Genomic DNA, 27,641 nt, shown 5'->3' on the forward strand with positions numbered 1-27,641 from the left:
TTCGATCCCCACTGCGGGTGCTGTCCAACTGTACAGGTGATCATTGGTCAGCTGGGAAGAAACTGTTCCTGAATCTGGAGGTTTGCATTTTCAAACTTCTGTGCCTCTTGCCTGATGGGAAAGGGTAAAGGGTGTGAAGGAGTGATCGACGGTGGGCTTGGACTCGAGTGGGCCAAAGGGCCTGTTTCCACCCTGTATCTCTAGAACTCAAAATTAGAACTACTGCAGGGCAGTTACGTGGTGATGGTGACCTCAAGAGATCAAAAACCCATGGGAGTTGGAAGACGCCCTTCCTTCCACGCCCAATGATGAATATCCTCCGAAATGTGTGACTTAATTTCCTGGACAGGTCTTTAAAGGATCAATTTGGAGGAAATGATGAAACCGAGATCGTGACCCACCGGGAAATTGCATCATTATGCGCTGTAGCATCACAGGAAATTCACAGTCGCATATCCACAATAGTATCAATTCACCCATAAATTGGTGGCAGTTTCTTCCCAGCTGACCAAGGGCAGCACAGTGGCGCAGTGGCAGAGTTGCTGCCTCACAGCAACTAGTCGGGATCGAACCCGGGTTCGATCCCGACTACGGGTGCTGTCTGTACGGGGTTTGTACGTTCTCCCCGTGATCTGCGTGGGTTTTCTCCGTGATCTTCGGCTTCCTCCCACATTCCAAAGGCATTCAGGTTTGTTGTTTAATTGGCTTGGTATACATTGTAAATTGTCCCTGGGATAGTGTTTGTGTACGGGGACCGCTAGTCGGTGTGGACTCGGTGGGCCGAAGGGTCTGTTTACTCTAAAACATATCTAAATGACATTCATGCCACTTAGAATTGCGGGAGGTAGAGTAACCTGCCTGGATTTCTAGGCCACAGTTTATTATTAGCATCCTCTTCAAACTGATGTGGGGTGTGGGGGGGAGAAGAAGGGAACAGGAGGGAACAGGAGGAGCCCGAGGGCTGAGGGAGAGCTGAGAAGGGGAGGAGACAGCAAGGGCTACCGGAAATTGGAGAATTTAATGTTTATGCCACTAGGGTGCAGACTGCCCAAGCGGAATATGAGGTGCTGCTCCTGCTTATTTCACGGATTCTGAAACCTTTTGCTTTCATTATCCATTTTGACAACAATATGCCCTTGCTCTTTATAAACTTCTAGACGCCTTGACAATTTGTAAATTGTGCAGCAGAGTTTCGGAAACATGCAGGACATAGATTGAAGCACATTTATTTGAGTCGCTGCCTCAGTGGGCCTGGTTCGATCCTGACCTCGGGTGCAGTATCTGTGGAGTTTGCACGTGTGACCCCGTGGGTCACCTTCCATGTGCTCTGGTTTCTCCCACATCCCGAAGACGTGCGGGTTTGTAGGTTAATTTGCCCTCTATAAATTGCCCCCTAGTGCGTAGGGAGTGAATGAGAAAGTGGAATAACATAGTGTACGGGGTGATCGATGGTCGGTGTGGAACTCAGTGGGTCGAGGATCTTGTTTCCGTGCTACATGGGTGGTCGGTCGATGGTTGGCGTGTACTCAGTGGCAGAAGGTCCTGTTTCACTGCTGCATCTCAAAAATAAACTTACTGCTTTTGTTATAAACAAAAGATTAGGGCATTATCCTTCATCTTTCAGAGTCTAGGCCCAAATTACAGGCAGATAGCTTGGGGAACAACCACATCTGTATTTCTGCAGGAAATATTGTCCAATATTTGGAATGAAAATGTGGGAAACCTTAATATTTTGCAATGAATAACTGATTTTATTTTTGGAGCTAAACGTTGCATTGTAGAAGTAGTGGCAGTGCTCTGTGGAAACTGACTTAGATACAGCGCGGAAATGAGTCCGCACCGACCAACGATCCCCGTACATTAACACTACCCTACACGCGATGGGAACAATTTACATTTACACCAAGCCAATTAACCTCCAAACCTGTACGTCTTTGTGTGGGAGGAAACCGAAGATCTTGGAGAAAACCCACACAGGTCACGGGGAGAACATACAAACTCCGTACAAACAAGCCCCGTGCCGCGCCAAGGTTTAACGCTACTTCAAAGTATCAATAATCCTGTTCCACACCCTCGACGTTCCTTATGTGTAGAATGGAGGATCTTTTTTTATTTTCTCCTCCATCTGGTCCTATTCCTCCCTCTCCTGACTTTAAAAATTAATGTTGTAATGGCCATCTTGTTCACTGTTCGGTTGCAGTTTTCGACAGGCAGTTGACGTAGCCTGTGTTTGAAAATAGCACCATACAAATAAAATGATGACAACTGGGCGGCACGGTGGCGCAGCGGTAGAGTTGCTGCCTCACAGTGCCATACACCCGGGTTCCATTCCGACTACGGGCGCTTGTCTGTACGGAGTTTGTACCTTCTCGCCGTGTCCTGCGTGGGTTTTCTCCGGTTTCCTCCCGCATTCCAAAGACGTCCAGGTTTGTAGGCTAATTGTCTTCGGTGCAATTGTGAATTTTCCCGTTTGTGTATGTGCGGTAGTGTAAGTGTGCGGGGATCGCTGGTCGGTGCGGACTCGATGGGCCGAAGGGCCTGTTTCCGTGCTGTATCTCTAAACTAAACTGAAACAAGGATGGTATAGTAGCAGCTGCTTTCGAAATAAGACCGGTCTTGCTAACGGTTGATTGTTTCCCCTTGATGTTTGCAGCACTTTGTTCCAAAGTTCGAGCGTGCCGATGCTTCTTGTGACCAGCCAGCATCGTTCCGTGTTTGCTTTTTGCTTAGTGTTCTATATTATCCATTGCTACATTTACAAATTACCTCTGAACGATCACAGCAGGAAATGTTTATTTTCTAAATGGACTGCAACTAGACATACTGTTCTTTTATGTGGCATTTTGAGTTTTTGATTCCTCTGCATTGTATTGATACTGGCTTTCAAAACTATTGGCAAAACATATTTGTAAAGGGGTTATAGTTTAAAAAAAACTAGTGGGACTTAGAAGTGTACATTAACGATCTAATTAGCACAATACAATTAAAAAGTGTACATTGGTGTACATATCCAGCCTCAAGGACCTGTCCCACCTACGCGATTTTTATTTCAGCGACTTTGGGCACCCGTCATAGTCAATAGACAATAGGTGCAGGAGTAGGCCACTCGGCCCTTCGAGCCATTCAATGTGATCGTGGCTGATCATCCCCAATCAGTACCCAGTTCCTGCCTTCTCCCCATATCCCCTGACTCCGCTATTTTTAAGAACCCTATCTAGCTCTCTCTTGAAAGCATCCAGAGAACCGGCCTCCACTCTCTGTGCGAAAAAGTGTTTCCTCGTCTCCGTTCTAAATGGCTCACTCCTTATTCTTAAATAAGAAGCAGGTCGCCGAAAAATTTCAAACATGTTGAAAATCCAGCGGCGACCAGAAAAAGGTAGGACTCTTTGGGCGGCTAGTCACGACCGCATGGTCGTGAGTAGTCGCCCAAAGTGTCGTACCTTTTTCTGTCGTGAGTAGTCGCCCAAGGAGTTGTTCCTTTTTTACTGGCCCCTGCTGGATTTTCAACATGTTGAAAATTTTCAGCGACCTGCTGCGACTAATGGCGGGTGCTGGCAGTCGCCGAAAAAAATCGTGTAAATGGGACAGGCTCTTCATTCACCTAAACCTCTTTACGGCCTTCAGACATTAAATCACTCTTGTCTTTTTTAAAACAAAGCTAGTACTTGATCCCGAAGATAGACATGAGACGCTGGAATAACTCAGTGGATCATGTTCATAGCTTCTAGGAGCAGAATTAGGTCATTCGGCCCATCAAATCTACTCTGCCATTTAATCATGGCTGATCTATCTTTCCCTCTCAACCCCATTCTCCTGCCTTCTCCCCATAACCTCTGACACCCGTGCTAATCAAGAATCTGTCAATTTTCGTGTTAAAATATCCATAGACTTGGCCTTCACAGCCGTCTGTGGCAATGAATTTCACAGATTCACCATCCCGACTAAATAAATTGATTCTCATCTCCTTTATAGAGGCACGTCCTTCCATTCTGAGGCTGTGGCCTCTGGCCCTGGACTCTCCCACTGGTGGATATATTCCCGCCACATTAATTCTATTCAGCATCTCTCCAGAAAGGGAATAGGCGATGTTTCGGGTCGAGACCCTTCTCCATCAGCTACTCTCCATGGTACAAACAATGAACTGCAGACAGACACAAAGTGCTGGAGTAACTCAGCGGCTCAGGCGGCATCTCTGGAGAAAAGGATTGGCGACGTTTCGGCTTGGGACCCTTATGAAGGGTCACGACCCGAAAACCACCCATCTTTTCTCTCTGGCCATGCTGCCTGACCCGCTGAGTTACTCCAGCACTTTGTGACTATTTTTGGTATAAACCAGCAATTGCAGTTCCTTGTTTCTTATAATGGACTGCAGGTGCTAGTGTACAATAAAAAATAGATAGTCCTAGCTGAACTCAGTGGGTCAGACAGCATCTCGAGAACGTGGATTGTGACCTTTCAGGCCGGGCCCCATCTTCAGAAGAATGACTCCGAAACGTCACCTATCTACGATCTCCAGAGATATACTCCTTGAAGTGTGCAGGCCCCATAACCTTTGACATTCTTACTAATCTTAGGGTGGCACGCTAGCACGGCCCTACAGCACCAGATTATTGGGATTGATCCCGACTACGGGTGCTGTCTGTACGGAGTTTGCACGTTCTCTCCTGTGACCTGCGTGGGTTTTCTCCGGTTTCCTCCCACACCAAAGACGTGCAGCATTGCAGGTTAATTGGCCCTCTTTTAAAAAAATACCCAGTTACTTAGCCTCCACAGCCATATGTGACAATTAATTCCACAGATTCACCACCCTCTGATTAAAGAAATGCCTCCTCATCTCCTTCCTAAAGGTACATCCTTTATTTCTCAGTTCTCGCATTAAATGCAAATCTCACATTTGCCTCAATTTCTACCTCCACCAATGATTCAGTCAATTTAAAATTAGTCTTGCTTCTTCATGCCGAGATAGGCATAGAGTGATACAGCATGGAAACAGGCCCTTCAGCCCAACTTGCCCACACCGGCCAACATGTCCCATCTACACTAGTCCCACCTGCCTGCGTTTGGCCCATCTCCCCTCCAAACCTGTCCTATCCATGTACCTATCCAAATGTTTCTTAGATGGGATAGTCCCAGCCTCAACTACCTCCTCCAGCAGCTCGTTCCATGCACCCACCACCCTTTTTGTGAAAGAGTTACCCCCCCCAGATTCCTATAAAAATCTTTTCCCCTTCTCCTTAAACCTATGTCCTCTGGTCCTCGATTCCCCTACTCTGGGCAAGAGACTCTACCCGATCTAATCCTCTCATGATTTTGTTCATAAGACCACCCTTCAGCCTCCTGTGTTCCTAGGAATAGAGTCCTAGCCTGCTCAACCTCTCCGTATAGCTCAGACTTTCTAGTCCTGGCGACATCCTGGTAAAGGAGTCCGTGGATATATCGTAGCGGCTCGTTATGCCAGCCGCAGGTACTCGGGGCTATTTTTTTTACTCGTGGACATTTTTCATCAGGCTGAAAAAAACGTCCCGACTTACCCGATGCCCCAAGTACCTACGGCTAGCATAACGAGCCGCTACGACATATCCACGGACTCGTTACGAACATTCAGCCAGTTTGAAAACTCGGGAGAATTTGTGAATAACTCTGGAAAGTGGGGCAAGCCCTTAAATCTTCTCTGCGCCCTTTCCATCTTGACAACATCTTTCCTATAACATGGTGCCCCGAACTGAACACAATATTCCAACCAATAATCTTGGTAATTTTTACAATCTAGTCCTTTTACACTTTAGACTCATTCTATGCAATCCACTCAATCAGTTTTTCCTTGGTCTATACCACAGCTATCTGTCTCTTCACTCTACAAACCCTATCCCTAACCTCTTCTGCATTGGTTCAAGGCTGCCCACATTCAGAACACACTCCCCTTGTTCCTGTTTCAATCATCTTCCTATATCCTTTGTCTTGGTCTGTTCTCTTTTCTCCTCTAATGTGCTTAGGGAAAGGGTCTGCATGAAGGGTCCATATGAAGCGGGTCTGTAACAAAAGGCTCTATATGAAGGGTCTCAACACAAAATGTCACCTATTCCTTCTCTCCAGAGATGCTACCTGACATGCTGAGTTACTCCAGCATATTGTGTCTATCTTCGGTGTAAACCAGCACCTGCAGTTCCTTCTTACACTATGAAAGAGCTTGTTCCTTCTTTGAACACCTGCTACTTTTAGTTTTGGGTGATATTTAACCGTTATTTGCGGGGTGGGGGAATGTGGATGGCCAGGCAAGTGAAGGCAAGGGTTCTGCTGAATTTAACACCAGAACCCCATAAAAATGTCCATTTCTATCCAAGAAGGGTCTCGACCTGAAACGCCACCTATCCATGTTCTCCAGAGATGCTGCCTGACCCGCTGAGTTACTCCAGCACTCTGTGAAACGTCACCTATCCATGTTCTCCACAGATGCTGCCTGACCCGCTGAGTTATTCCAGCACTCTGTGAAACGTCACCTATCCATGTTCATCCAGAGATGCTGCCTGACCCACTGAGTTACTCCAGCACTCTGTGAAACATCATTTATCCATGTTCATCCAGAGATGCTGCCTGACCCGCTGAGTTACTCCAGCACTCTGAGAAACATCATCTATCCATGTTCTCCACAGATGCTGCCTGACCTGCTGAGTTACTCCGGTTTTTTTTTTGTCTGTCTTCGGTTTAAACCAGCATCTGCTGTTCCTCCCTACACATTCTCTCTTAGTTAGGTTTGGTTTAGAGAGACAGCGCTGAAACAGGCCCTTTGGCCCACCGAGTCTGCGCCAACCAGTCTAAGTTAAGAACTCACTTCTTTCAACAATCTCCATATATCTTTCCTGTTTTGGTCTGAAACGTCACCTATCCATGTTCTCCAGAGATGCTGCCTGACCCGCTGCGTTACTCCAATACTTTGTCCTTTTTTTTTGTTGCAAACCAGCATCTGCAGTTCTTTGTTCCTAATTACAAAAAAATAATAAAATATTGCATCCCTCGTATCTGCAGTGACCTTTTGAATATCTAGTCCTTTGAATAACCAGTCGCTTGTGTACTTTCATAATAGAGTTTGTAGGTTAATTGGTTTGGTTATAAATGTAAAAAAAATTGGCCCTAGTATGTGTAGGGTAGTGTTAATGTGCGGGGATCGCTGGTCGGTGCGGACTCGGTGGGCTGAAGGACATGTTTCCGCTCTGTATCTTTACATTAAACTTTTTTTTTAAACAAAAGGTCAAATGTTGAGACCCTTTATTATAAAGGTCAAATCTGGAGAAAATGTGTTGATTGTAACCAACTTGTTTCATCCAAGAGGCTACCTCAAACTATAAACGGTAGGGGCTTATGCTTTCACTTTATATTAAAAACATTTGTGATAAATTCAGAAAGACCACTCTGTATTAAGATACAAATGTAATGGTTACAATGTAAAATTTGCTAGGTTTCACATTGATGTTCAAACAGTGGTTTGAATTCATGTTACATTTAAGTTATTAGAATGCGAGTTGGAATGTTTATTTGACTGGTGGAATGCTGACACTGTTGTATGTTCTTGTTCACATGTATTATTATAGACGCAAGTCACTAAACCATGCTGTTGCGTGTTAATAACATCCTTTAACATGTTTCCTGTTTCTTAAACTGACCCCTGTAATAGAAACGATGAAATAAAATGGCAAAGAAACAGTCTTCATTCAAGCCTTCTTGTCCTTTTTCTTTTCATATCTCCAACTAGGCGGCACGGTGGTGCAGCGGTAGAGTCGCTGCTTGACAGCGCTGGAGACCTGGGTTCGAAGAGTGCTGTCTGTACGGAGTTCGGACGCGCTCCCTGTCACCACGTGGGTTTTCTCCAAGATCTTCGGTTTCCTCCCACACTCCAAAGACTTACATGTTTGTAGGTTACTCGGCTTGGTATAAATGTGAATTGTCCCAAGTGTTAATATGCGAGGATCGCTGGTAGTGTGGACTCGTTGGGCCGAGGGGCCCGTTTCCGAGCTGTATCTCTAAACCAGGGGTTGGGCAACCTTGTTGTGCATAGGGGCCGGGACACGTGCCTGTGAGCGGATGGGGGGGGGGGGCCACATCTTTCACGTGCACACGTGGATCCCGTCCCCATCCCGCCCCGGATGGCAGGCATCAAATCACGTGTTCACAGAAGGGGGACAAAAATGCTGGAGAAACTCAGCGGGTGAGGCAGCCTCACGCAATCCTTGCAAGTCTCCACCCGCTGAGTTTCTCCGGCATTTTTTGTCTACCTTCGATTTTTCCAGCACCCACAGTTCTTTCTTAAACGTGTTCACAGAAGGTGCGCGGCCGTGCCGGCGGCATTGCGCAGGATGCGGTACCTACAGAGCTTGGCGCTCGGCGGGCCGGATGATTACGGGGGAAAAGATCCGCCTGCGGGCTGGATAATTCGGGTTACGGGCCGCATTCGGCCTGGGAGCCGTCGGTTGCCAACCCCTGATCTAAACTAAACTAAAATAAATGTTTCTTATTCCCATACCGCAGGCAATAGACAAGGTCCTCAATGAGTATTTCTCCTCTGTTTTTATCGTGGAGAAACACATGAAGACATGGGACAGTCAATGGAGATGTCTGGAAGACAGAAGATAGACACAAAGTGCTGGAGTAATAACTCAGAGGGTCAAGCAGCATCTCTGAAGAAAAGGAATAGGTGACGTTTTGGGTCAATAGACAATAGGTGCAGGAGTAGGCCATTCTGCCCTTCGAGCCAGCGCTGCCATTTTACTGTGATCATGGCTGATCAGCCCCAATCAGTACCCCGTTCCTGCCTTCTCCCCATATCCCTTGACTCTGCTATCTTTAAGAGCTCTATCCAACTCTCTCATGAAAGCATCCGGAGAACCGGCCTCCACTGCCTTCTTCGGAAGGGTGTCAGGGGTTATGGGGCGAAGGCAGGAGAATGGGTTGAGAGGGAAAGATAGACCATGATAGAAAGGCGGAATAGACGGGTCAAATGACCTAATTCTGCTCCTGGAACATATTGGCTTATAAGGGACCCTTCTTCAGACTCCACTCTGTCTTTTTGCACTGTTTTACACAGTTTTAACGCTGTCTTGAGGACAGTCTGTATTACGTTCGAGAAGGTGCTATTCGGCCCATCTACGCCATTCATTCATGACGGATCTATCTCGATTTCTCATGGCTGATGAATCTTCTGGACCTGATCAGGTATATCAAAGTCTCAGTGGGAAGGTACACAGAAATGCTGGAGAAACTCAGCAGGTGCAGCGAAGGAAATAGGCAACGTTTCGGGCCGAAACCCTTCTTCGGACCTGCTGCACCCGCTGAGTTTCTCCAGCACTTTTGTGTACCTTCGATTTTCCAGCATCTGCAGTTCCTTCTTAAACACGTCTCAGTGGGAAGTTAGGGAAGAAATTGCAGGAGCCCTGGTAGACTAGATGAGTCATCATTAGACATGGGTGAGGCTAATGTGCCTCTATTTAAGAAGGCCTGCAAGGAAAAAGTGAGCCAAACATTTGTGGTATGCAAGTTACTCGAGAGGATTCTGAAGGATAAGATATAAATGCATCTGGGCGGCACAATGGCGCAGCGGTAGAGTTGCTGCCTTACAGTGCCAGAGACCCGGGTTTGATTCTGACTACAGGTCTGTATGGAGTTTGTACGTTCTCCCCATGATCGCGTGTGTTTTCTCCGCGATAGAAACAGAAAATAGGTGCAGGAGGAGGCCATTCGGCCCTTTGAGCCAGTACCGCCATTCATTGTGATCATGGCTGATCATCCACAGTCAGTAACCTGTGTCTGCCTTCTCCCCATACCCCTTGATTCTGCTAGCCCCTAGAGCTCTATCTAACTTTTTAAAGTAATCCAGTGAATTGACCTCCACTGCCTTCTGTGGCAGAGAATTTCACAAATTCACAACTCTCTGGGTGAAAGTTTTTTCTCATCTCAGTTTTAAATGGCCTCCCTTTATTCTTAGACTGTGGCCCCTGGTTCTGGACTCCCCCAACATTGGGAACATTTGTCCTGCATCTAGCCTGTCCTGTCCTTTTATAATTTTTAGATGTTTCTATAAGATCCGTCCCCTCATCCTTCTAAATTCCAATGAATACAAGCCCAGTCTTTCCAATCTTTCCACATATGACAGTCCCGCCATCCCGGGGATTAACCTCGTGAACCTACGCTGCACTGCCTCAATAGCAAGGATGTCCTTCCTCAAATTAGGAGACCAAAACTGCACACAATACTCCAGATGTGGTCTCACCAGGGCCCTGTAGTACTTCAGAATGACCTCTTTACTCCTATATATAAATCCTCTTGACATGAAGGCCGACATGCCATTAGCTTTCTTCACTGCCTGCGGTACCTGCATGTTTTCTTTCAGTGACTGGTGCACAATGACCCCCAGGTCTCGTTGCACTTCCTTTTTTCCTAATCTGACACCATTGAGATATTAATCTGCCTCCTTGTTCTTGCCGCCAAAGCGGATAACCTCACATTTATCTACATTATACTGCATCTGCCATGCATCTGCCCACTCACTCAACCTGTCCAAGGCACCCTGCAACCTCCTAGCATCCTCTTTGCAGTTCACACTGCCACCCAGCTTAGCATCATCTGCAAATTTGCTGGTGTTACTTTTAATTCCATCATCTAAATCATTAATATATATTGTAAATAGTTGCGGCCCCAGCACCGAGCCTTGCGTCACTCCACTCGTCACTGCCTGCCATTCTGACACGGACCCGTTTATTCCTAGTCTTTGCTTCCTGTCTGCCAACCAATTCTCTATCCATGTCAATACCCTACCCCCAATACCATGTACTCCAATTTTGCCCACTAATCTCCCGTGCTGGACCTTATCAAAGGCTTTCTGAAAGTCTAGATACACTACATCACCTGGCTCTCCTTTATCCATTTTACTTGTCACATCCTCAAATAAAATTCCAGAAGATTAGTCAAGCAGGATTTCCCCTTCATAAATTCATGCTGACTTGGACCAAACCTTTTACTGCTATGCAAATGCACCGTTATTGCTTCTTTAATAATTGACTTCAGCATCTTCTCTCTCAGCTTCACCATTTTCTCTCTCGCTCCTTTCTTGAAAGGTGGGATAACATTAGCTGCTCTCCAATCTACAGGAACTGATCCTGAATCTATAGAAAAAGTTACCCCTCGGATTCTTTTAATTACCCTCACCTTAAAACCTATGTCCTCTGGTCCACGATTCCCCTCCGCTGGGAAAAGACTCTGCTTCTCTCTACACAATGTATTCCTCTTATGATTTTAAGAAAGAACTGCAGATGGAGGTGCATGATGCCGGTGGTTCAGCACTTCAACTTCCCCTCCCATTCCCTATCGAACCTTTCTGTCCTGGGCCTCCTCCATGGCCAGAGTGAGTCCCACCGCAAATTAGAGGAGCAGCACCTCATATTTCGCTTGGGTAGTTTACACCCCAGCAGTATGAACATTGACTTCTCCAATTTCAGGTAGTCCTTGCTTTCTCCCTCCTTCCCCTCCCCTTCCCAGCTTTCCCACAGTCCACTGTCTCCGCCTCTTCCTTTCTTCTTCCCAAATCTTTTCCCCTTCACCTTAAACCTATGGGTCAATGATTTGCTGAATTTTATTCAATGCATGAAATTGCCATACAGCACAGAAATAGGCCCTTTGGCCCAACTAGTCCATGCCAACCAAGGTGCCCAATCTAATCCAGTCCCACCTGCCCGCTTTTGGCCCCTATCCTTATCCCTCTAAACCTTTGCTATCCACGTGCCTGTCCAAGTGCTTTTGAGATCTACAACATCCTCTCTCGCTGCCCCCCCTCTGTCCTCTACACCACTGTGTATATCCCTCATTTCCCTATCCCTGACTAGTCTGAAGAAGGGTCTCGACCCGAAAACATGTTCCCGGTGTTGGGGGAGTCCAGAACCAGGGGCCACAGTTTAAGAATAAGGAATAAGCCATTTAGAACGGACACGAGGAAACACTTTTTCTCACAAAGAGTTGTGAGTCTGTGGAATTCTCTGCCTCGGAGGGCGGTGGTGGCCGGTTCTCTGGATACTTTCAAGAGAGAGCTAGATAGGGCTCTTAAAGATATTGGAGTCAGGAGATATGGGGAGAAGGCAGGAACGGGGTACTGATTGTGGATGATTAGCCATGGTCGCATTGAATGGCGGTGCTGGCTCGAAGGGACGAATGGCCTACTCCTGCACCTATTGTCTATTGAGACGTCACCCATCCCTTCTCTCCAGAGATGCTGCCTGTCCCGCTGAGTTACTCCAGCATTTTGTGTCTATTTTTGGTTTAAACCAGCATCTGCAGTTCCTTCCTACACATTTTGTCTTTAAAATACAACCAAATGCAGTCCATGAATGGGTTTCAGAATGATTGAACAACAATTGAATTGTCCACCAGATGGTGCTGTTTGACTGATTTTCTGGATTGTAAGGTCTTACAACCAGGGGAATGCAGGCTACATTCTCATCCACTAGGGGGGGCAATTTACAGAAGCCAATTAACCTACAAACCTGCACATCTGGAGTGTGGGAGGAAACCGGAGCACCCGGAGAAAACCCACGCAGGTCACGGGGAGAACGTGCAAACTCCGTACAGACAGCACCCGTGGTCAGGATCGAACCCGGGTCTCTGGCGCAGTAAGGCAGGAACTTGTGTGCCAACGTGCAGGTCTGCACGATCCGACACTCACAAGGGACAATGTTCAGGGGAGAGGGAAACATAGAGATGTGGAAGTGTTAGGTGTGAAAATGACAGATCAAAGGGGACGATGACCAAGGAAAATATAGAAAGGATCATTGTGAGCTGAAGGGAAGGTGAGAACAAGGTGTACAATCTGGAGGATGGTGAAACTAGTCGGAGAACTAGGATGGGGGAGGGATGATGTACACTGGGGTCGCCAACGTTCTCACTCCCAAATAAGGGACAAAAGGTCAAAATACGGGACAAGTTCCCCGACGGCAATTCGTTGACCGACTCGGCCGCGGCTGGGTGAATGATGAGTTGGCCCCGGGTGCTGGACTACACACAAAGCCCAGCCGGAGGGCCAGCTGAGTTTTGCCCGGGCCGTGCGACATCGCGCGCCCCATCCAACTCATGAACCGATGATCGGCCGTGAGAAGGAGGGGAGGTGGTGGTGGTGTCGGTGGTAAACGAAGGTCCGAAGGTCGGGCAGCTGGCCGGGCTGCCGACTGACCGACGGACGGGGCGAGGCGCTGCTGCTGCTGCTGCTGCTGCTGCTGCTGCACTCCATGGGCTGCACTACATTGGGACGGGTGAGGCGGGGCCTGACGCAGCGCTCCGACCCGACAGTCCCCTCGACCCGAGTAGTAGCGGTCAAATACGGGACAAGGGCGGTCCCGTACGGGACAAACCAATTTAGCCCAATATACGGGATGTCCCGGCTAATACGGGACAGTTGGCAACCCCAGATGCACACCATACCCAGCCTTGTCTCTCGTCTCCCTCTCCCCTGACTCTCAGACTGAGGAAGGGTCTCGACCCAAAACGTCACCCATTCCTTCCCTCCAGAGATGCTGCCCGTCCCTCTGAGTTACTCCAGCTTTTTGTGTCTATTTACACAGTCTAAGTGCAGGCCAAAAGCTGCTGAAACAGTTCTTGTCATTGCTTTTATCAAGACCACAAAAACGATCACATGACAGGATGCATTTAGTTGCTTCTAGTATAAGATCAGATAATATATAAGTTCGGCAAGGCCAGAAGCACAATCAAGTACCAGTCGCACCCTGGCCACTCCCACTTCTCCCCTCTCCCATCGGGCAAGAGGTACAGAAGTGTGAAAACGCACACCTCCAGAATTAGGGACAGTTTCTTCCCAGCTGTTATCAGGCAACTGAATCATCCTACCACAACCAGAGAGCAGTGCTGAACATAATGTTTGGGACAAAGACCCATTATTTATTTATTTGCCTCTGTACGCCAACATTTTGAGATTTGTAATAGAAAAAAAATCACATGTGGTTAAGGTGCACATTGTCAGATTTTATTAAAGGCCATTTTTTATACATTTTGGTTTCACCATGTAGAAATTACAACTGTGAAGTGAGAAGAAACTGGAGCACCCGGAGAAAACCTACGCGGTCACAGGGAGAGTGTGCAAACTCCACACAGATGGTTTAAAATAAAATGCGCACAGTTTAAAATCTGATAAGAAACTGCAATTCATTCATTTAAACTTGTAGAGTTTTTGTTTTAGTTCAGAGATACAGCATGGAAATAGGCCCTTCGGCCCGCCGAGTCAGCACGACCAGCGATCCCCGCACACTAACACTACCCTACACACGCTCGGGACAATTTACACGTACACCAAGCCAATTAAACTATAAACCTGTACGTCTTTGGAGTGTGGGAGGAAACTGAAGATCTTGGAGAAAACCCACGCGATCACGGGGAGAAAGTACAAACTCCACACAGACAGCACCCGTAGTCAGGATTGAACCGGGGTCTCTGGCGCTGCAAGGCAGCAACTCTACTGCTGTGCCACCGTGCCGCCCCTAAGGGTTTAGTTTAGTCCAGTGCAGTGAAAAGCTTTTGTTGCGTGCTAACCAGTCAGCGGAAAGACAATACATGATTACAGTCGACCCGTTTTCAGATGTCAGGATTAAACCCAGGTCTCTGGCGCTGTGAGGCAGCAACTCTACCGCTGTGCCACCGTGCCAACCCACTTGTGAAACATACCCGGAAAAACATGCAAATAATACAGCATTGGTGTCAGCAATAATGAAATGTTAAGGTCTATGATATTGCAAATAGTTGTGGTTATTGATTTTTGTTTAGTCATCAAAGTACAGATTTAGACCTTGTATATTGCAGAATCTGCAAAACAATTTGAATAGAATCATAAGACCATAAAATGTAGGAGCAGAAATAGGCCATTCGGCCCATCGAAACTGCTCCACCATTCCATCATGTTTAGTATAGTTGCGTAGTTTAGAGATCCAACGTGAAAACAGGCCCTTCAGCCCACCGAGTCTGTGCCGACCAACGACCCCCGCACATTAACACTATCACACACACACACACACTAAGGACAATTTTACCGAAGTCAACCAACCAACAAACCTGCACGTCTTTGGAGCGATGGAGGAAATCAGAGCTCTCGGAGGAAAATGTGCAAACTCCTGGGGTGAGGATCGAACCCGGGTCTTTGGCGCTGTGAGGCAGTGACTGTACCACTGCAGGGTGGCACGGTGGAGCAGCGGTAGAGTTTGCTGCCACACAGCACCAGAGACCCGGGTTCGATCCTGACTAACGGTTCTGTCTGTGCGGAGTTTGTACATTCTCCCTGTGACCTGCGTGGGTTTTATCCAGGTGCTCCGGTTTCCTCCCACACTCCAAAGACAATAGGGTTTGTAGATTAATTGGTCTCTGTAAATCACCTCTAGCGTGTAGGAAGTGGATGTGAAACTGGGATAATATAGAACTAGTGTTGAGTTTTGTTTATTATTATTGCCACGTGCGTGCTAACAAGTCAACAAAATGACTATAATTACAATCAAGCCGTCCACTGTGTACAGATACATAATAAAGTCCTTAACGTCTGGTGCAAGATAAAGTTTGATAAAAGATTTACTAGGAACCTAAGGGGTAACTTTTTTAGGGTGGTGCGTGTATGGAATGTGCTGTCGAAGGAGGTAGTTGAGGAAGGCAGGGACAAAGTCCGTACCGACAGCACCCGTAGTCGGGATCGAACCCTGGTCTCTGCTGCTGCAAGGCAGCAACTCTACCACTGCGCCACCGTGCCGATACAGAAATGCACAGACTCAATTACCTCCAGCGGGTAGTTGAGGCAGGGACTAGCGCAACATTTAAGAACCATTGAGACAGTGCAAAGGACAATTGGTGCAGTGAAATTTGAGTTGCCATGCAGCACACAAATAAGATAAACAAAACACTTTAGAATTTAACATAAAACATAAAAAACACGCCCCCACAGCGGAATCAACATTTCCCACTGTGAGGGAAGGCAGCAAAGTTCAGTCCACTGCCTCTGTTCACACGTGGTCGGGGCCTGTTGAGGCCTCCACAGTCGCCGCTATGGCAGCCCGATGTTTCAGGCCCTCGAATGGAAGAACACTGTCAGTGGCCCGGAGCCTCCGAATCGGCCGCTTCCTGCCGGAGATGGCGGCTCCCGAAGTCCACAGTCCTGAGCTGGGCGGAGATTCAACGCTAGCGAACCCGGCAAGGATCCCAGGCTCCACAATGTCAAAGTCAGCGCCGCCCGCGGCTGGGGGCTCCGCAGACCACAGCTTCACGGCGTCAAAGTCGGCAGTCCCAGCACTAAGCTCCAACACAGGGACCCCAGTAAGGCATTGCTCGCTCCGCGATGGAATCCAGTGCTGCTGCTGAAGTTGAAGCTCTGGCCGGTCTCCGGCAGGAAAGGCCGCGCCAATCCACATGGTAGGTACATGGATAGGATGGGTTTCGAGGGATATGGGCCACACACAGGCAGGTGGGACTGGTGTAGATGGAACATGCTGGCCGGTGTGGGCAAGTTGGACCTAAGGGCCTGTTTACATGTTGTATATCTCTGTGACTATGACTCTATGAGATGGTAGTTCAGGTCTGCTCTCTAGTTGGTGATGGGATGGTCCAGCTGTGTGACCAATGGTTGGTGTAGACTCGATGGTCCATCTTAAGCTTTGTGGCCAAATTTGCAGATGGTACGAAATAGGTTGAAGGGCAGGTAGTGTAGAGAAAGCAGGGACTCTGCAGAAGGACTTGGACAGGTTAGGAGAGTGGGCAGAGAAGTGGCACATGGAATATGGTGTAGCAAAGTGTGGAGTCATGTATTTTGGTCATCGGAATAAAGGCGGAGACTATTTCCTAAATGGGAGAGAATCCAGAATTTGGAGGTTCAAAGGGACTTGGGAGTGCTGGTGCAGGATTCGCAAAAAGTTAATCTGCAAGTCGAATCGGTAGTAAAGAAAGCAAACTCAATGCTAGCATTTATTTCAAGAGGGCTTGTATTCTAAATCAATGTTGAGGCTCTATAAGGCGTTGGTCAGGCCACATTTGGAATATTGTGAGCAATTTTGAGCCCTATATCTGAGGAAGTATGTACTTGCTCTGGAGAGGGTCCAGAGGAGATTTACAAGAATGATTCCAGGAATGAGTAGGTTAACCTATGATGAGCGTTTGTCGGCACTGGGCGTGAATTCACTGGAGTTTAGAAGAATGAGGGGGAACCTCATTGAAACGTACAGAATAATGAAAGGCCTGGTTAGAGTGGATGTGGAGAGGATGTTTCCACTAGTGGGAGAGTCTAGGACTAGAGGTCACAGCCTCAGAATTAAAGGGCGTTCTTTTAGAAAGGAGATGAGGAGAAATTTATTTAGTCAGAGGGTGGTGAATCTGGAATTCTTTGCCACAGAAGGCTGTAGTATCCAAGTCAGTAGATATATTTAAGGCAGAGAGAGATAGATTTTTGATTAGTACAGGTGTCAGGGGTTATGGGGAGATGGCAGGAGAATGGAGTTAGGTAAGAGAGATAGATCAGCCGTGATTGAAATGCGGAGCAGACTTGATGGGCCGAATGGCCTAATTCTACTCCTATCACTTGTGACCTTATTAATGGGATTGAAGGACCTATTTCCATGCTGTAGGAAGGAACTGCAGACGCTGTATTACACCAAAGATTGACACAAAATGCAGGAGTAACAGCGAGTCAGGTCTGGAGAGAAGGAATGGGCGACGTTTCGGGTCGAGACCCTTGTTCAGTCTCGATCAGAAACGTCACCCGATGCTGCCTGTCCTGCTGAGTTACTCCAGCATTCTGTGTTTATCTTTGGTTTAAACCAGCATCTGCAGTTCCTTCCTACACATTCAGACTGAGCGATATGTTTATACAAAACTAAACAGATACCAGGCACATTTACGGCCATTCCAAACTGAGTTCATTTGAAAATGAAGATTCATGCTCTTGGGCTGAAACATCAGAGAATTCCTGATGAAGGCTGGGTGGTCCGAAACTCTGGAATTTCCTCCTGAAACATCTGTATCTGACCACAATTTCCAAATATATTAAAGTCACAACACATCTTGTTACTTCCCTGCTCAATGTCATTTCGTTTCAGTTTCGTAGAGAAAGCATTTTATCGGTACGCATCACAGCACGGTTTGGGAACAGCTCCATCCAAGACGGCAAGAAATCGCAGAGAATTGTGGACGCAGCCCAGACCATCACACAAACCAACCTCCCTTCCATTGACTCCATCTACACCTCACGCTGCCTCGGCAACGCCAGCAGCATAATCAAGGACCAGTCGCACCCTGGCCACTCTCTCTTCCCCCCTCTCCCATCGGGCAAGAGGTACAGAAGTGTGAAAACGCACATCTCCAGATTCAGGAACAGTTCCTTCCCAGCTGTTATCAGGCAACTGAACCGTCCTCTCACCAACTAGAGAGCGGTCCTGACCTCCCATGCACCTTGTTGGAGGCCTTGGAACTATATATAATCGGATATTGAGACAGGTACATGGGTAGGACTGGTTTAGAGGGATATGGGCCAAACGCGGGCAGGTGGGACTAGTGTAGATGGGACATGTTGGTCGGTGTGGGCAAGTTGCGCTGAAGGTCCTGTTTCCACGCTGTATGACTCTACGTCTGTCAATAAGCCTGCATTTGGCCCATATCCCTCTCAACCTTTCCTCTCCATTTTATTTGGGATGTAAAACATTCTGGCCTAAATTCATGATGCAGCCTGCAGTTTAGTACAGTGCAGTGAGATTTCACAACACAGCAACATAATGCTGCAGGAAGGAACTGCAGATGCTGCTTTACACTGAAGATAGACACAAAATGCTGGAGTAGCTCAGCGGGACAGGCAGCATCTCTGGAGAGAAGGAATGGTGTTGTTGCGGGTCAGCGCCCTTCTTCCGTCTGAAGATCAGACATGTGACTATCAGTGATGAAGGGTCTTGACCCGAAACGTCACCCATTCCTTCTCTCCAGAGATGCTGCCTATCCCGCTGAGTTTAGTTCAGTTTAGTTTAGAGATACAACACGGAAACAGGCCCTTCGGCCCACCGGGCCCGCGCCGATCAGCGATCCCCGCACACTAACACCATCCTACACACGCACGGGACAATATATACATACACCAAGCCAATTAACCTACAAATCTGCACGTCTTTGGAGTGTGGGAGCGAACCGAAAATCTCTGAGAAAACCCACGCAGGTCACGGGGAGAAGGTACAAACTCTGTACCGACAGCGCCCGTAGTCAGGATCGAACCCGGGTCTCTGGCGCTGTAAGGCAGCAACTCTACTGCTGCGCCACCGTGCTGGCCCAGTTACTCCAGCATTTTGTGTCTATTTTGGATGTAATGCTGACGGTTTATAAGGCGCTGGTCAGACAACATTTAGAATGTTGTGATCAGTTTAGGGCCCGATATCTGAGGAAGGATGTGCTGACATTGGAGAGGGCAGAACTAGTGTTCACATCTCTTGCACAAGAAGTAAAATCCAACCACATACATGTTACAACAGTTCTGAAACAGAATCCTTTCCATTTCACACGCATCGGTGATAAACCACATTCTAGTGTGTTTCTTCACACAATAAGCAGTCAATAGACAATAGACAATAGGTGCAGGAGTAGGCCATTCGAGGCAAAGCCGCAAACTTTGCAAACTATCCAGCATGCACAAGGTTAGCTGCTTTGAGAAATAGATAAGGTATATTCTCAGGAAAGATGTGTGGGACCTTGATTTATTGATTATAAACGTTTTTTTTATTATTAATTCTTTATTTCGAACAGAATAAAAGAATAAAAAGCAAGTGTGAAACAGCATACAAAAAACAAAACAAGAATATTTATAAAATGTCATAAACAATATCTATAAATAAATGAAATCGTATGTGTCCGAAAATGAGCAGGAAGAAGCCAAAGCTTATTAATTCCCACCCCTTATTCAACTACTTATAATTATCTTATACAAATTTAGCAGCTATATGTACACCCTATGTACATCAGCTGCTATATCTACACCAAATTATTTACATTTATACATTAATCAAATATTTACAAAGCCATACAAAAAAGAGAGAAACTCTTTTAATTTAATTTAGAGATACAGCCCGGAAACAGGCCCTTCAGCCCACCGAGTCCGTGCCGACCAGCGATCCCCGCACACTAACACTATCCTACACACACTAGGGACAATTTGCACTTACACCAAGCCAATTAACCGACAAACCTGTCCGACTTTGGAGTGTGGGAGGAAACAGAAGATTTCGGAGAAAACCCACGCAGGTCACGGGGAGAACGTACAAACTCAGTTCAAAGGTTCAAAGGTTATTTTAATGGTCACATACACCTAGGTGTAGTGAAATGCTTCTTGCCATGCAGCACATAAAGAAAGAATACAGACATAACATTAATAAGAGATTTAAACATAAAGAACATCCCCCCACAATGGTTCCCATTATGAGGGAAGGCACAAAGTCCAGTCCCCAACCCCAGTTCACCCATAGTCGGGCCCATTGAGGCCTCCACAGTTGCCTCCACGGAGGCCCGATGTTCCAGGCAGTTCTCGCCGGGTGATGGTGCTCCGGCGTCGGGAGAATCCTCACAGCGGCTTGGGACACCTGGAACGGCCGCTTTCGTACTGGAGGCCGCGGCTTCCGAAGCCAACAAGGCCGCGCCGGTTGGAGCTCCACTACTGGCGATCTCATCGAGAGATCCCAGGCTCCCGATGTAAAGTACAGCGCCGCTGCCCACGGCCGGCCGCTCCACAGTCCCGCAGCTCCGCGATGTTGTTCCCGGCGGTCTCAGCTCACCGGCGGTCTCCAGCGCGGCGACCCGGGCAAGGCATCGCCCGCTCCGCTCCACGATAGCGCTCCAGCGCTGTGCCGCTGCCGAAGCCGTGGTTCGGGGCGGTCCCCGACAGGAAACACCGCTCCAGGCCCGCTGGTAGGCCGCGAGGACGGGTCGAAACTGCAGCCCGGAGAAAAGCTGCCTCTCCGACCAGGTAGGGACCCTGAAAGATAGTTTCCCCCCCCCCCCCCCCCCCACCCCCCACATAAAAAAGTCTAGACCTCCAGAACAAAAACACTTTAACTAACTAACTAAAAAAAAAAAAAAGAGAGATGAAAAGACGGACAGCTGCTGGCTGGGCAGCCATGCACAGGACAGAGCCCCTCTCCCTCAGACAGCACCTGTAGTCAGGATGGAACCCGGGTCTCCGGCGCTGCAAGTTCTGCATGGTAACAACTCCACCCCTGCGCCACTGTGCTGCTAGGTTTAATTTAGAGATCATATGGTTACAATGTCATAAGTGACAGGAGCAGAATTAGGCCATTCGGCCCATCAAGTGTACACCGACATTCAATCATGGCTGATCTATCTCTCCCTCCTAACCACATTCTCTTGCCTTCTTCCCATAACCCCTGACACCCGCACACGTGCAAACTCACCTACAATAGGTAGAGCAGTGGGGATGATTCACAGGGCAGAATATAGTTGAGGGGGAGAAAGATTTAATAGGAACCTGAAGGGTAACATTTTCACACAAAACATGGTGGGTGTATGCAACGAGGAGGTAGTTGAGACAGGGACTATCCTGACGTTTAAGACAGGTACATGGATAGGACAGATTTGGAGGGATATGGGCCAAACGCAGGCAGATGGGACTAGTGTAGATAATAGACCATAGGTGCAGGAGTAAACCATTCGGCCCTTCGAGCCAGCACCGCCATTCAATGTGATCATGGCTGATCATCCACAACCAGTACCCCGTTCCTGCCTTCTCCCCATATCCCCTGACTCCGCTATTTTTAAGAGCCCTATCGAGCTCTCTCTTGAAAGCATCCAGAGAACCTGAGGCAGAGAATTCCACACTCACCACTCTCTGTGAGAAAAAGTGTTTCCTCGTCTCCGTTCTAAATGGCTTACTCCTTATTCTTAAACTGTGGCCCCTGGTCTGGACTCCCCAAACATCGGGAACATGTTTCCTGCCTCTAGCGTGTCCAAACCTTTAACAATCTTATATGTTTCAATGAGATATCCTCTCATCCTTCTAAACTCCAGAGTGTACAAGCCCAGCTGCTCCATTCTCTCAGCATATGACAGTCCCGCCATCCCGGGAATTAACCTTGTAAACCTACGCTGCACTCCCTGAATAGCAAGAATGTCCTTCCTCAAATTAGGGGACCAAAACTGCACACAATACTCCAGGTGTGGTCTCACTAGGGCCCTGTACAACTGCAGAAGGACCTCTTTGCTCCTATATTCGATTCCTCTTGTTATAAAGGCCAACATGCCATTCGCTTTGGGACATGTTGGTCAGTGTGGGCTAGTCGGGCCGAAGGGCCTGTTTCCACACTGTATGACTCTATAACTGGTCAGGCAGAGAAAACCACTTCAAAACAAAAAAAACAGCAGGTCTCACATGAAGGGAGAAAAATAGGATTGGTGCACCTTGGCAGTAAGACCGAAGAATTGTCTTTTTTCTTTAAAAGCAGCCAGCTTTAAGGTTATATACATTGAGGACATCTGCTACACATAAAATTGCAAGCCTTCCAATTCCAAACTTGCCGTCTTTCAAAATGAATCTTCTGGGCTCAGCTGCAGGCAATTTGAGTCTTAAAAGAAATTGCAGGCATTTTCCTCTTTTGTTCAACTAAATTCTTTACGCAGAGTGATTGATTGTGCAAAACAGGCTCTGATCACACGAATATCCCATGGATGCTGTGATTTTATATCTTAAAGAACATGTGGGTGGCCACCTCACAAGTGAATGGCGGTGTAGTCTCAATGGGCCGAATGGCCTCCAAGTTTGCGGATGACACAAAGCTGGGTGGCAGTGTGAGCTGGGAGGAGGATGCTATGAGGCCGCAGAGTGACTTGGACTGGTTGGGTGAGTGGGCAGATGCAAGGCAGATGCAGTATAATGTGGATAAATGTGAGGTTATCCACTTTGGTGGCAAGAACACAAAGGCAGATTAGTATCTGGATGGCAGTCAGATTAGGAGAAAGGGAGGTGCAACGAGACCTGGGTGTGCTTGTACACCAGTCACTGAAAGTAAGCATGCAGGTACAGCAGGCAGTGAAGAAAGTTAATGGCATGTTGGCCTTCATTGCGAGAGGATTTGAAGGGCCTGTTTCCACACTGAGTCCACACAGACCAGCGATCCCCGCACACTAACACTATCCTACACACATTGGCGACAATTTACATTTATACCAAGCCAATTCTTACAAACCTGCATATCTTCGGAATGTGGGTGGAAATCGAAGATCTCGGAGAAAACCCACGCAGGTCACGGGGAGAACGAATAAACTCCATACAGACAGCACCCGTGGCCGAGATGGAACCCGGGTCTCTGGTGCTGTGAGGCAGCAACTCTACCGCAGTGCCACCGTGACGAACAACTGTTACTGCACTTGTTCCATAGAACATAAGCACAGCGCAGCACAAGAACAGGCTCTTCGGCCCACAATATCTGGGCTGTACATTAAACCAAGTCTGCGGGCGGTGCAGCGGTAAAGTTGCTGTCTCACAGCGCCAAAGACCCGGGTTCGATCCTGACCTCGGGTGCTGCCTGTACGGAGTTTGTACGTTATCCCTGTGACCGCGTGGGTTTCCGCCCCCCCCCCCCAGGTGCTCTGGTTTCCTCCCACATTATAAGACGTGCGGGTTTGTAAGTTAATTGGCTTCTGAAGATTTGCCCCTTTGTGGATGAGAAAATGGGATAACATAGAATAGACAATAAACAATAGACAATAGGTGCAGGAGTAGGCCATTCGTCCCTTCGAGCCAGCACCGCCATTCAATGTGATCATGGCTGATCATCCCCAATCAGTACCCCGTTCCTGCCTTCTCCCCATATCCCCTGACTCCGCTATCTTCAAGAGCCCTATCTAGCTCTCTCTTGAAAGCATCCAGAGAACCGGCCTCCATCGCCCTCTGAGGCAGAGAATTCCACAGACTCACCACTCTCTGTGAGAAAAGGTGTTTCCTCGTCTCCGTTCTAAATGGCTTACTCCTTATTCTTAAACTGTGGCCCCTGGTTCTGGGATATGATTCAGAATATAGGCAAGAGGTACAGAAGTGTGAAAACGCACACCATCAGACGGTAGTTAATCTGTGGAACTGATTGCCACATAGGGCTGTGGAGGCCAGGTCAGTGGATATTTTGGACAATTTTTTTAATTATAAGGGAAGAGATTGAATTTTTTTTTTTGCCTTCCATCACAGTGAGGAATGTGGAGGAGTCACTGCGGTGGATGTTCATGTTAAAATGTGTTTTGTGTGTTCCGTTGCTTTTTATTTGTATGACTGACTTGGTAAATGAAATTCCTCGTTTGTTGCGAAACATACTTGGCTAATAAAGTATTATTGTGTCAAGAGTTATGGAGAGAAAACAGGAAAATGGGATTAGGAGGCAGAAATCAGCCATGATTGAATGGCGGAGTTGACTAGATGGGCCGAATGGCCTAAATTCTACTCCTATCACCAGTGAACTTGTAATTGAATTGAATTGAATTGAATTCCTTTATTGTCATTCAGACCTTACGGTCTGAACGAAATTTCGTGCCTGCAGTCATACATACAATCATACAATAATAAACAACAATAAACACAAATTAACATCCACCACAGTGAGTCCTCCAAGCACCTCCTCACTGTGGTGGAGGCAAAAATCTTAGGGCTGCAGTCTCTTCCCTCCTCTTCTCCCTCTGCGCTGAGGCGTTTCCCCACCGGGCGATGGCACAAACAGTCCCGCGGCTCACCGAACCCCGCAAACGGGCCGGCTCAAACACCGCGACCCGGGGTGGTCGAAGCTGCCGCCCTCCAGTCCAGCGGACGCAGCCGCTGGCCCGCGGCTCAACCCCGGACTCAGGTCATAGCCGCCAGAACGCCGTCCCAGCCACCGGAGCACCGTTCCAGCCCCGAGCCGGATCGCCCTCACGTGAGTGCCATTCCTCCCTCCAGCTGGGCCGCTCCGACTGGAGTGCCATTCCACCTCGGGCTGGGCCGCTCCGACGGGAGCGCCATTCCACCCTCGGGATGGGCCGCTCCGACGGGAGCGCCACAGCCCCTCACGGGAGAGTCTCAGCCCCTCGCCAGGCCGCCCTCACGGGAGCGTCACAGCCCCTCACGGGAGCGCCGTTCCAGCCCCGAGCTGGGCCGCCCTCACGGGAGCGAGCCCAGAGCAAGTCCTGACTGGCTGCCTCCGGAGTCTCGAGGTCGCCAGCTCCGCCATTAGGCCTCAGCGCAGACGGAGGCAGAGAAGGGGGATACGACAAAATATATGTAATGTGGTACTGTAACTGCCCCATTAAGGGCAACTGGACTGGGCAGCGGCAGAGTTACTGCCTTACAGCAAAATGCAGCGCCAGAGACCCGGGTTTGATCCTGACTACGGGTGCTGTCTGTATGGAGTTTGTATGTTCTCCCCGTGATCTGCGTGGAGTTTCTCTGAGATCTTCGGTTTCCTCCCACACTCCAAAGATGTACAGGTTTGTAGGTTAATTGGCTTGATAAAAAAAATTGTAAAATTGTCCAAGTTGGCGATATGCCGACTACAAAATTCAGAAGGTTCAGAAGGTACATGGACAGGAAAGGTTTGGCAGGAGAAGAACCAAGTGGACAAATGGGACTAGCTTAGATGGAGCATCTTGGTCAGCATGGACCAGTTGGGCCGAATGGCCTGTTACCATGCTGTACAACTCTATATTTACATCGCCAAACTCAGACCCTCTCTCACACCGCCCGCTGCTGAAAGACTCATCCATGCCTTCATCTCCTCCCGACTGGACTACTGCAACTCACTTCTCCTTGGCATCAGCTCCAGCTACATCAACCGACTCCAACTGGTCCAGAACGCAGCCGCCCGACTCATCACCCACACCAAATCCTGGCATCACATCACTCCAGTCCTCAAACAACTTCACTGGCTTCCCATCTCCCACCAGATCACCTACAAAATCATGGTCCTCACCTACAAAGCCCTCCACCATCTGGCCCCCCCATATCTCACTGACCTCCTCTCCCCCTACCAACCCTCACGGTCCCTCAGATCCACATCAGCCGGTCTCCTCTCCATCCACAAGTCCAACCTCAGCAGTTTTGGGGACAGAGCCTTCTCCAGGGCAGCTCCCAGGCTCTGGAACTCCCTCCCCCAACTGATCCGCAATTCCGTGTTCCTCACCATCCTCCAGTCCCGCCTCAAGACCCATCTCTTCACCTCTGCCTATCCTTAGCCCCACGTCCCCGTCCCTTTTCATCTGTGCATTAATTGCCTCATACTGTGTTTTGTATTGAATTCTGTCTTTACTTTGTGTACTAGTCATGTCTCTACTATTTATTTCATTCCCCTTACATGTTTTTCCTCTACATGCTCAATTTTTGTAAGGTGTCCTTGAGACTCTTGAAAGGCGCCCATAAATAAAATTTATTATTATTATTATTATAAACCTAATGAACAACCCACACTGGAAAAAATGTTCACATTTCCTATTAATTTGGTTTAGTCTTCTGTTCATTATTATTAGTTGGTCACAGAGTGTCACAGTTAATAACAGAATGTTCCATTCTATTCTGAGAAATATCTTCTGGGACACAGGACACGGTGGTGATAAACACTGCAACTGTTCAGAACAAAAAAAAATAAATACGCTCATGAAAAACTCATTGCCACAGAAGGCTGTGGAGGCCACGTCAATGGATATTTTATAAGGCAGAGACAGATATATTCTCGATTAGTATGGGTGTCAGGGGTTACGGGGAGAAGGCAGGAGAATAGGGTTGAGAGGGAAAGATGGATCAGGTTGAATGGCGGAGTAGACTTGATGGGCCGAATGGTCTAATTCTGCTCCTATCACATGAACTGATGAACTCATTGACTTAAGGGCCTGTCCCACTTTCACGACCTAATTCACGACCTCTGCCGAGTTTGCCCTTGACTCATACTCGCAGCATGGTCGTCACGAGGTCGTAGGTAGGTCGTGATGCTAGCCGTAGGTACTCGTGGCATCAAATAGGTCGGGGCGTTTTGTCTAGCCTGATGAAAAATGTCCACGAGTAAAAAAGGTTGTGAATTAGGTCGTGCAAGTGGGACAGGCCCTTAAGATATCTTTTCTGCTCACACAGTGAAGATGTGTTTAGAGTTTAGATACCCATGCAGCACGGTGGTGCAGCGGTAGAGTTGTTGCCTCACAGGGCCCGGATTCCATCCTGACTACGGGTGCTGCCTGCACGGAGTTTGCACGTTCTCCCCGTGACCTGCGTGGGTTTTCCCCGGGTGCTCCGGTTTCCTCCCCCACTCCAAAGACGCACAGGTTTGTAGGTCAATTGGCTTCAGTAAAATTGTAAATTGTCCCTAGTGTGTGTAGGATAGCGCGAGTGTACAGGGGGATCGCTGGCCGGCGAGGTCTCGGTGGGCCGAAGTCCGTGCTGTATCTCTAAACTAACAAAAACGAAACTAATCTAAACACAGTACACTATGGTGATAAACACAGCATCTAATCAGAACAAGACAACAAATTAATGAAGGTCTTTGACTTCAGATATCTGTTCTTCTCCTGCAGTGAAACTGAGTTTGGAGATACAGCGTGGAAATAGGCCCATTCGGCCCACCGAGTCCATGCCGTCCAGCAATCACCCG

General features: G+C 48.0%; 1 long non-coding RNA gene across 1 annotated transcript; it reads left to right on the forward strand.

Moving 5' to 3' along the window:
- The first annotated feature begins 6,702 nt into the window (after positions 1–6,702).
- LOC116967846 lies at positions 6,703–27,374 on the forward strand. The gene is made up of 4 exons (XR_004410339.1): positions 6,703–7,142; positions 19,573–19,575; positions 22,207–22,211; positions 27,361–27,374. It is a non-coding gene; the product is annotated as an uncharacterized LOC116967846 (long non-coding RNA).
- Positions 27,375–27,641: the final 267 nt, after the last annotated feature.

Source organism: Amblyraja radiata, chromosome 2, assembly GCF_010909765.2.
Source record: "Amblyraja radiata isolate CabotCenter1 chromosome 2, sAmbRad1.1.pri, whole genome shotgun sequence".
NCBI classification, from domain to species: domain Eukaryota; kingdom Metazoa; phylum Chordata; class Chondrichthyes; order Rajiformes; family Rajidae; genus Amblyraja; species Amblyraja radiata.